The sequence below is a fragment of the Suricata suricatta genome, chromosome 10 (assembly GCF_006229205.1).
Source record: "Suricata suricatta isolate VVHF042 chromosome 10, meerkat_22Aug2017_6uvM2_HiC, whole genome shotgun sequence".
Lineage (NCBI taxonomy): Eukaryota > Metazoa > Chordata > Mammalia > Carnivora > Herpestidae > Suricata > Suricata suricatta.
Window position 1 is genome coordinate 26,349,305 of NC_043709.1, and position 10,807 is coordinate 26,360,111.

The 10,807-nt window shown below is 40.4% G+C and overlaps 1 long non-coding RNA gene across 1 annotated transcript; it reads left to right on the top strand.

Moving 5' to 3' along the window:
• The first annotated feature begins 4,103 nt into the window (after window positions 1-4,103).
• LOC115305502 lies at window positions 4,104-10,261 on the top strand. Its single transcript, XR_003914813.1, has 2 exons — window positions 4,104-4,192; window positions 9,813-10,261. It is a non-coding gene; the product is annotated as an uncharacterized LOC115305502 (long non-coding RNA).
• The last annotated feature ends 546 nt before the right edge of the window (window positions 10,262-10,807 follow it).

Below are 10,807 nucleotides of genomic sequence, written 5' to 3' on the forward strand. Positions count from 1 at the left end.
TACTCTCTCCTTCTCTTTTAAAAAAAATAACCATAGTAAAAATCTAACATAAGTCAGTTTGCAGAGAATGAGACTGGAGGACCACAGTCTATCTTAGGAGCCATCTGCTTAGCCTTCCTTTCAACTGAAGAATCCCTTCTACTATATCTGTAGATATGGTCATGGGTCAGCCAACCTCTGCTTCAGTGAGGCAGACTCCTTTGCATTATTGCAGAATGTTAATTATTAGAATATTCTTTCTTATCATGAAACAAAATGAACCTCTTCATGATTTCTGATCACTGATTCTGCCTCTGAACATCCTTTACATGTGATAACCTAGCCAATATTTGACGGCTTATTGATGGCTTTCTCTCTGCCCTAAGCTAAAAATTGACTATCCTCCACTCTAAACGTTCCCAAAATTTTCAGTGATTACTTAGAAGACCTAACTCTTAGAGATCCCTCTTAAACCATGTTCCCCTCATGTTTTACCTACATCCTTTTTAAATTAGTGAGCCAGATAGTCACGCTATAGGGCCTGACCTGTGCAAACAATAGCTTTGCAGGTCTGGGGCTTCCAGGAAATAGGGGTGTTTAAAAAAAACCCTCAGACTTCTGTCCAAGTGATAGCTAATCCCATTGTCTCTCTCTCCCTACCCCCATCTCTCAAAATGTGGTTCATATATCCCCTGCATCCAAATTAACTGAAATTGCTAAAAATGAAAAATTAAAACTTCTACCCTCAGAATCTCTGAGTGTGGAGTCCAGAAATCCTCATTTTCACTAACTCTTTTTATTTAATCTTTAAAAATTTTTTTTAAGTTTATTTATTTTGAGAAAGAAGCAGAGAGAGAGAGAAAGAAAGAGGAGGAGGAAAGGGATACAGAAGTGCTGATGCATAAGGGCACATGTACCCCAATCTTCATAGCAGCACTTTCAACAATAGCCAAATCATGGAAGAACCTAAGTCAAGTGATGAATGGATAAAGAAGATGTGGTTTATAAATACAATGAAATACTACATGGTAATGAGAAAGAATGAAATCTGGCCATTTGTAGCAAAGTGGATGGACCTCGAGGGTGTCATGCTAAGTGAAATGAGTCAGGTGGAGAAGGACAGATACCATATGTTTTTCACTTATAGGTCAAAAAGAAGAAATCTAAAGAGGGCCATGGGGAGGGGAAGGGACAAAAAGAGTTAGGGAGAGGGAGGGAGGCAAATCATGAGAGACTCTTGAATACTGAAAAACAAACTGTGGGCTGAAGGGGAGGGGGAAAGGGAAGGGGGGTGATGGTCATGGAGGAGGGCACTTGTGGGGAAGAGCACTGCGTGTTATATGAAAACCAACTTGACAATAAACTATAAATTTTTAAAAAATGACATAAATCTAAAAAAGAAAAAGAGAGAGAGGGAGTTGCAGTGAGAGGAAGAGAGAGAATCCCAAGCAGGTTCCACACTGTCAGCACAGAGCTGGATGCGGGGCTCAAACTCATAAACCGTGAGATCATGACCTGAGCCCAAACCAAGATTCTGACAACCGACTGAGTCATCCAGGTGTTCCACACTTTCACTAACTCTTGATGTTTCCTACATACATTAAAATTTCAGAACCATCAGTATAGTGATTAAGAATATAGGATTTCCCACTTCTATCTATGTGACTGTGGACAATTTATTTGACTTTTCTGAGCCTCAGTTTTTTAATCTATAAAATGAACATAATAACCCATTCAAAGGTGATTTATTAAAAATTATAAGGTATGTGTATCAAACACTTTTAATTATCTACCCAACTTCCATTTCCTAACCCAATCCTCCTCCTCTTTGCCTGCGGAGAGGTTTGTTTGGGAATGTGGACACCATTCTATGTGTTCAAGGAAGGTGAGCGAGGGGTGAATCATGATAGGTCTAAGATGGTATTGGCAGTCTCGTTCCCCTTGCCATTGACTGATTTAGGTATGGTAAGTGACACAAGATGTGAGGGAAATTGTAGGGACCTTTTGGCAGGGTTTTTCTAAATAGTAGAAAGAGACATGTAGGAGGCATACTTTTCTATATGTTGAGATATATGTGTGGCCCCCAGAATCATTTCAGCCATTGTGCAACCACAGGAGAGATGTTGCCGACTCTGCAAGAATGGCAGGGTTGGAGGATGGGTTTCCATGATATTGTTATGCTGCTTAAGCAACTAACCCTGGAACCAGCCACTTCACTACCAATGGCTATATGGTAGAAAACCCTATTACTTTGCCAGTTTTAGTTGGGTACTTCAAATTGTAGCTGAAAGCATTTAATGGACATGGTATGTGATGCCTGTGGCATAATGCCTAAAACATAAAATTTTCAGAATAAATGGCTCTCATTGTTTTATTGTTATTATAGAAACATTGAACTTCCTATCCATGAAGTTCCAGAAGGGAATTATAGCACCAATTCCATTAAAAGACACATTTGCTCAAAAATGTTTTCTGAAAGTTGGTATTATTTCTCTTTGGTTTCTACTCTCTATTCCGCCTATTGAAATCCTGGTGGTTCTACTGTACAATGTATATCAGTTCTCCTTCCTAGCTTTGAGTTTGCTACAAATTTGAGCAATTTTTCAGCCTCTTAAGTTTTCATTTACATTTAACCTCCCTTGAAAGATGGTTATGGTTGAATAGGGAGAAATAGACTTCCATGTTGGAGATGGAGACACACCATGATTGAAAGTTATTCAGGGAGGGGCATTTGGGTGGCTCAGTCAGTTAAGCATCTGACTATCTCAGCTCAGGTCTTGATCTCAGAATTGGGAGTTCAAGCCCCCTGTTGGGCTCTGGGCTCTGCACTGGGTGTGAAGCTTATTTAAAAGTGAAAGGAAGAGAGCAAGGAAGGAAAGAAGGAAGGAAGGAAGGAAGGAAAGAATAGAAGGAGAGAGAGGAGAGAGAAGGAGAGAGAGAGAGAGAAAGAGAGAGAGAGAAAGAAAGAAAGAAAGAAAGAAAGAAAGAAAGAAAGAAAGAAAGAAGGAATGATTTGTCATGGGTGGGCCCAGGGTAAGCAATGTAAAGGCATTTGGAGGGCAACTTGTAGAATGTGTGGAGTTGGAAATCTGTCCTGTAAATCCCTGGAGGTTTTTGTCTGGTAAGGCATCTGAGGCAGTTAGCTGGAATTACGTGCCCTCCCCAAGGTCATTCAATGACAGTGTGACCAAAGAGGGATTAGAATTCACAGTCACAGTGCCTGGAATTCCTGAGCGTGACTAGACTTTGCTACGTGATGTTACTTGGAGGCAACAGTAATTATTGTGGTAACAATATCTCCAGAGAACAAGGGGAGGGACAATGGTAGTCAGACTCATCACCTCATAGAATGGTACAACTGAAAGAAATCTCCAGGACTGTCTGACCCAACACTGTCATTTTACAGAGAAGGAAATTGACATCCATAGAGATATATCCAAGGTTACATGGCCAATGAGTGGCAGAACAGAGGTGAAGACTTCTGTCTTATGATGCTTGCCTTCTGGCCTTTTTCTTGTATCATTTCTGCTGAATGTATTACATTCTTTCTAGAATTTTATGATATAAGAGCTGCAGACATTTGGCAATGTTGTAAAGTAGACTGCATTCTCTTCTTAGACCCATTGCTTAAATTTCATTTATTCTACTGTCAAGCTTTATCAGAACTTCCTGTATTTCTTTTAAATTCCTAGCATATGTGCTAGGTCAGTACTTCCTTTCATGGCTGGCTTATTAAGCATCTTTGTGAAAGATGTCTATACCGTAAAGAGGCTGATGCTTTTGTGGCTCTTAGAAACCGATGTTATTACTTTATATTGAAATAGTACATATGAAAATTGGGGAACTACTCCTCATGACTGAACTATCATTATAGAGCATCAATTACATGATTAGAATTGATCTTGGCACAGCACACATGATGTATCATTTTTATCTTTATAAAAAAAACTGAGGAAGTCCATGCTACAATGGTAGTTTTATAGAGGAGGAACATAGAGATCAAAGTCACACAGCTAAAAGCTGTATAGCTAGAATTAGAAGACAGGCCATTTGACTCTAGAACCCTTGATGGATTCTAGAGAATGGGAAGAGAGAATGTGAGAGAGAATGAGAATTCTGATGGGTTTAGAGATCCACAGAAATCATTTGGAGCCTAAGGCAGGGACCACAGAGGACAGTATGGGGAGTGCAGTCATTTGATTCATCTGGAAAGGTGGTGAGATCCCTGAATTCTAGGAAAAGCAACCACAAATCAAGAGGTTGCCTATTTCACAATGTTGCCTGGCCCTGGCCCTGCTTGTGAATATCTATCAAAAGTATGTTTGGTTTGGAAGGCAATATGGCATCATCCACCAGTCAGTAAAGGTGCCAACTAAGGGTTGAGGTTTTCAGACTAATGATGTTTCTTTCATTCACAAAAGGAATTATGTTCCTGGACTCTGTGTCATGAAGGAGATGGAGCCTTGTTTGGCTTTGACAGATGTAGTATAGAGTAGGAGTTTAGCGGAGGCTATGGTTTAGATTTGGTTTGTCTTGTTCCAGGTCACCAGTCACTAGCTTTGTGACCTTGGACTAATGAGTGTCATCCCTAAATTCTCATCTCTCAAATGGGATAATGATAGCACTTAGCTCATAGCCTTTTTGTAAGGGTTCACTGAGATGATTCAGGCAAAACACTGGGCACAGAGCCAAACACTCAGTAAATAAATGTTCACAGCTATCATCATGATCCGTGGTGTTATTCTAGTAGCTTGATATAGAGGAGTCAGGAGAGCGGGGCTCTAATTTTTCACTTCCTCCACAGATCTACATTCCTACTTTTTTCAGTAGGTCACACAAATTTTCTGGACTTTGGTGCCATGATAGAAAGTCAATAAGAGAGTGTGCTTCCCCATGGATCTGTCACACCGGAAATAGGCAGAGATGAAGAGAGTGCCTGGCTTCTATCCTGGGATGTGGGTTTTAGTAATTTGTGATATCTATGAGAATAGATCATCTCTGAGCCAGATCTGAGGCTAAGAAAGCATGTTCCAAAAAATGACTACAAAAACCTATGGCCTTGTTTGTACACATGGGACTCTAATTTATGGAGATGACAGAGTGACAGTATGGAGAAACCAACACCATTGAAAGAAGAATTTCTAACTTATATATCCTAAGAGGGGGCATGCCATGTCATATAGGGCCACAAGAGGTCCCTCAGGTCCAGCCAGGAGGCAGAAAGGAGGCAGAGGAAAGCATAGGCCAAAGTCTTTGCTGGGTTTTCTGCAGAAAAGGGAAGGTAAAGTAGAGTCAATAGCTAAGATTGGCTACTTTGAATAATTCTTGTGGCCTTTGGATTGTAAAAGAGGTGGTCGCCTGGTACCTGACCATGAGCTGCGTTAGGGAAGAGAAATTATCAGCTTGGAGTATGAGGGTTAGATAAAGGAGATGCTTCAGAGGTATGGACTCGGGATGGACTGGTTTGCACATGAAATTTGTGATCAGAGGTCAGATGTTATCTTTAGGAATTAGCTATCCCTGGCAAGGGCACTCTCTCCTGGGTCTGTAAGGTTCTCCAAATGTCAAAACATTATAAGATATAGAAAATTTAAAAATATGATTAATACAAAATATGATTAATACAAAAATATGATTAATACATTTATCAGATCTTACTCTCATTTCCTGGTGCTCTGATCTTCAAACTTCTCTGAAAAACAAAATAGATGAAGTCATAGGCATCAAGGTCAAGTACACAGGTCAAGTAGTTTTTGGTAGAAAAGCAAAATTTTTATGCTCTGGTAGATTAGGTTAACAGTAGCCTTGCATTATTTTTCAGGTTCAGTGGTGTCACACAATTTACAATCTGTTTACAGTGTGCACAGAGAAAAGAAAAGAAAGAATTTCCTGCAGCCCACTGTACCTTTTGGTAGTACTACAGGCAACTAGCAAATTCACATCAGCTCTGCAGTTGCCTATTTTAGCTTAGAATCTTTAGTTGGCTATTTTAGAAAGGAGTCTATGTTGTAGCTGTGGATTTTCCGACACAAAGCATATAAAATGAGACAAAGGCAAACACCACCTACTTCCCACCCACACAAGAGAATTTGTGTTGTGAATTATTCACTGGATCTGATTTTCTTTCACTGCAGATGTTTTTGTAGCAGGTGTACAAGATTTCAAAGGCTGAATCAGATCTCACCGTGTTTAACAGTTACTTCTACTTATTAACTCCTACATGCATTCCGAAGCCTTGAACATATTATAGAATTATGGTTCATGCTTATCCACACTTGTTGCCAAATTAACTGGAAACCCAGCCTTTGGGCCCGTTTTGTTACTTCAGACTCATACTTGGTCCCCAAGATTGTGTACCCATTGCACTTTATCTTGCATGTGTTAACAGATGACTTGCTGATATAGTATAACAAATCCTGAGACCAGCATGTTGAAAGGATTGTATTTATTCTCAATACTGCAGAATGTACTGCACTTAGTGAAAATGTTTTCATTCTTTCCAGCAATACTAGTCATATATGTTCCTTTGATTCCTAATACATAATATCTCTAAATATGTCTTGAGTACCTACAAGCTCCCCAGACCTATTCATATTTTTTATCCTTCTCACAAGCAGTAAGCTGTATTAGGTACATACTGGAAGCTAAAATTAATAGTTGATTGTGTCATTGTCTTACTGCAATGTTTCTCAAGGTACACTCCACGGTCCATGTACGGTCTGAAAGGATCTATCTGATGGACATTGAATGAATTAATCAGACAATGTGAGAGTTCCTGGATGTTGATTATTATATACTACAGCCTACTTTCTAGTAAATAAGTGAGTTTATACGTATTCCTATTTTTGTTGCGTTTGTTGACTATTACACGAAGACAGCTTGCTCATAGGTAATACTCGCCAATGTTGCAAAACCCCCATTGCACATGCACATAAGCAGAGAGAGAGTTGGACTTTCCATTGCATTCGTGAAAGATCTTTGCCATCAGTGAACGACAGAGTCTGCCTTGAGTCGATCCTGCTTTTCAGTTGCTACTATCTTTGATTTAACTAGTTTTTTAAAAATTTTTACCTTTGTAGTCTTTGTCATTACTCAGTGTTTTGTTTTGTTTTGCTTTGTTTTTCCTTATGGGGAAGTGGAAAGGAGTGGAATACATGGACCACAGAAACCTTTGTCCTGCCTAAGCTGTCCCCAGTCTAAAAATTGGGAGAACTACAGCTCTAGTCCTGAGTTTCTCAGGCCATGATTGCTGTGATAAACTGTGCAATAACAAGTACGCAAATGATTTAGATTTCTGGATAGGTGGCCTAGGACTCAGGGTTACTCCTGCAATGATGCTATTCTGGCTTACTACCTTTGATACGGTTTCTTGAGTGGGAGAGAATTGTACAGCTGGAAATGGTAGCTAACCTGAAGCTCCCTTGTCAAAGTCACTCCTTCAGCGAGCGACTTGCTGATGTTCACAAGTGTGGCAGTTACCAAGTATTGCAGTGTGTATGAGCTGTGACCTCATGGTTTCTTCAGTTTTGTAAAACATTCTTTCTCCCTGAGATGAGGTGAGTTATTGAGGATTTCCAGAATGTTCCCCTTTCCCTTATCTACATTGTAAATTTTGTTTTGACATGTGTGCTCACTGATATAGCACTTAATTTTCCTTTTAATTTTATCTATGGGCAGATGTATAATGCAGAGAAAGGAAAAGAAAACTATGATGATATTCTAGACCTGAATACTCATGATTCCAACTACAGGCACCCAGAATAAAGTTGTGCCTGAAAAGTCACACCACTAATTTTACTATTGATCAAAATCTATAAGTTATAAAATTTTAAAGGATCTTTTAAAAGTTAATTTATTCATTTTCAGAGAGAGAGAGAGAGAGAGAGAGAGAGAGAGAGAGCCAGCAAGGAGGGGCAGAGAGAGAGAGAGGGAATCCCAATCCCTGATTTGGGGCTTAAACTCATGAACCATGAAATCATGACCTGAGCCAAAACTCAAAGGGTCTGATGCTCAACTGACTGAGCCACCCTGGTGCCCCTGTACATGATAAATTTTCTATTTTAAACAATGATTTGTGGTGCCTAGTTTTAAATGGATCTTACATTATTAGTTGACTTAACAAATTTCATTCACACAGATGTACTGTATGTAAAATGCCCAATGAAGTAACTTGGGCTAGTCTGTCCTAAAGCTTGTGACCTGCGGGTGGGAGGTGAGGAGGCGACAGTGTTGGGTGGAGGTGAGGGATGGGACAAGAGACATACATGAGTAAACAGGCAATGTTTACATGTATTATAATACATGGTGTTAAGAGGCGTGGTAAGGTAAGTTTGGGGTTCCATAGGGACACATGAGGGGAGCTTATAACCCCAATTGAGGGAGTCATGGAGAAGTTTTTTTTATATTTAAAAACATTTTTTAATGTTTATTTATTATTGAGAAACAGAGAGAGACAGAGCATGAGCATGGGAGGAGCAGAGAGAGAGGGAGACACAGAATCTGAAGCAGGCTCCGGGCTCTGAGCTGTCAGCACAGAGCCCAATGCGGGGCTTGAACTCACAAACTGCATGATCATGACCTGAGCTGAAGTTGGATGCATAACCAACTGAACCAGCCAGGCACCCCTGGAGATATTTTTAAGACAGAAGTTTTATCTAATCAAGATGCAAAGAAGGAAGGGCATATTGACTTATGATATTACCTATAGAATAGAAGTGTAGGAAAAAAAAATCAAGGTTCTTTTTAAAAAATAAAGATTTAAAATTTTAAATTTGGAGATTGCCAGGTGGCTCAGCCAGTTAAGCGTCCAACTTTGGCTCAGGTCACGATCTAGTGGTTCCTGAGTTCAAACCCTGCCTCGAGCTCTGGGCTGACAGCTTGGAGCCTGGAGCCTGCTTCAGATTCTGTGTCTCCCTCTCTCTTCCAAAAATGAATAAACATTAAACAAATTATTTTTAATTTAAAATTTTATTTGCTCTGTCTTGTAAGATGCAGATATTTTGTCTGTTACATGACCTTTGGGATCTTTAAGTGTATGATTCATCACACACATCTGTTGACTGCTTCTGAATTCCAGCCGCACTTCCCATCTAAAGCAAAATGGCAACATTTATTTTACCTGATAGTAAAGTAATTTTAGGATTTGCCATGATCTGTATATCCCCCGTGGGAGTGCGCCCTGCCTGAGAACAACACTGTCAGGTGTCTCACGATGAGAAACGAAGACGGAGATTTGTTTCTTCTATACTGACTATTCATTGAGCACTTACTATACACCAGAGTGTTCTACATGCTGGAGATACGGCCGTGACCACAGCAGCACCTCTGCCCTCAGAGTACTTACTTTCCAGTGGAGGGAGTCAATAAAAATAAGTTAATGTACAGATGTCAGCTAGGGATGCATATCATGAAAAAAAGGCGGATGGAGGGATGAGGTGGAAAGGGGTAATTGGAGAAGGCCCCACAAAGAGGTGAGAACTTAGCAGAGGCCTTGATGAGGTGGAGGAGTGAACCACACAGCTCTCTGGAAAGAGAGTGTTCTAGATGGAGGAAACAGCAAGCGCAAAGCCCCTGAGGTAAGAGTGTGCTACATTTACAGCTGACTCCCCTGGAGGACAGGTGGAAAGTGATGTGGTGGTATAAGAAACAACATTTGAACCTGGCATTTCTCAGGAGGAGAGAGAAAGAAAGAATTGAGTAGTCTCTGAACTTTCAAATCTCTAGAAAGGAGCTTCAAAATTATGTTCTAAAGAAAGTAATAGTTCTGTCTAGAATCTAGATCATTGGTTCATAGGTCTTAGGATATTTTTATTTCTATTTCTGATATTTTATAGGCCTACAGTAGTCGTCCTCTGCCCAGAGTCACACAGAGCGTGAGGAATGGAGCAGAGGCTTGAACATGGGCTGCAGGCGCCAGAACCTTTGTTCTTACCAAGATGTTCACAGACTCCATGGTAAGATAAGTGTCATCTCTCTCTTCTTGGAGCCGGAGGAGGAAACAGGCATTAAACAAGCAATGACAAACAGGATGCGTCTTGCCAGCAAGACCTAATCCCATCTGGAGAAAGTGACGCTTAAGCTGAGGATTGAGGGGGTGATCTAGATGCAAGAGATGTCGGCCAGGTCTCTCGCCTGCAGGTTTGGGAGCAGGTCAAGGCAGGGCATCTGTCTGTGTCTAAGCTTGGATTCCCGCAGCAGGACCTAGCATCTGGCCCCAAACAAAGTCTAGACATAAGATGGGTTGTTTTTTGACTCAGGTGAAATAAAGATACTTAATTTCTTCCGTGTTGCTGACTGCTTCTGGTAGAAATTCTCCCTTCATCATTGTCTGTATATCAGTCTTCACAGTGCCTTGTAAGGTCACAGAACCAAATTCTCCTTTCAGTTACCTCTAGGTGACACCCACTACTTTCAGTAGAAGCGACATGTATTTATTTGAGGAGACAGTTTGGTCAACAGGATATTGCAGAGTAATTAATGACGATTCCAGGGCCTGCACATGCACATTTAGTATCTGTAATCACTGTTTAAGAAGATTACATGCCACACGGATTAAAGGCTACGGAGCTGGAGCCACAGCCACCTCCACATTCTGACAGTCGTCCCGTCTGTATCCTGTTCTCCAGTTACTTTCCTTCTCAGATTAACACCGTGTTGTTATCTTTTTTTCATACCTGATTTTCCAGGATTAAAAACAAAAACTACAGTTTAAAGCCTTTTTTAAAAAAAAAACTATGGAAGTCTCTTCTGAATTAAATGTGGGTGGGTGGGGGGGAACCCTGCCAAATATTGCTTCCTGAGGATCTTTCCAAATTAGGACTGTCAGTCC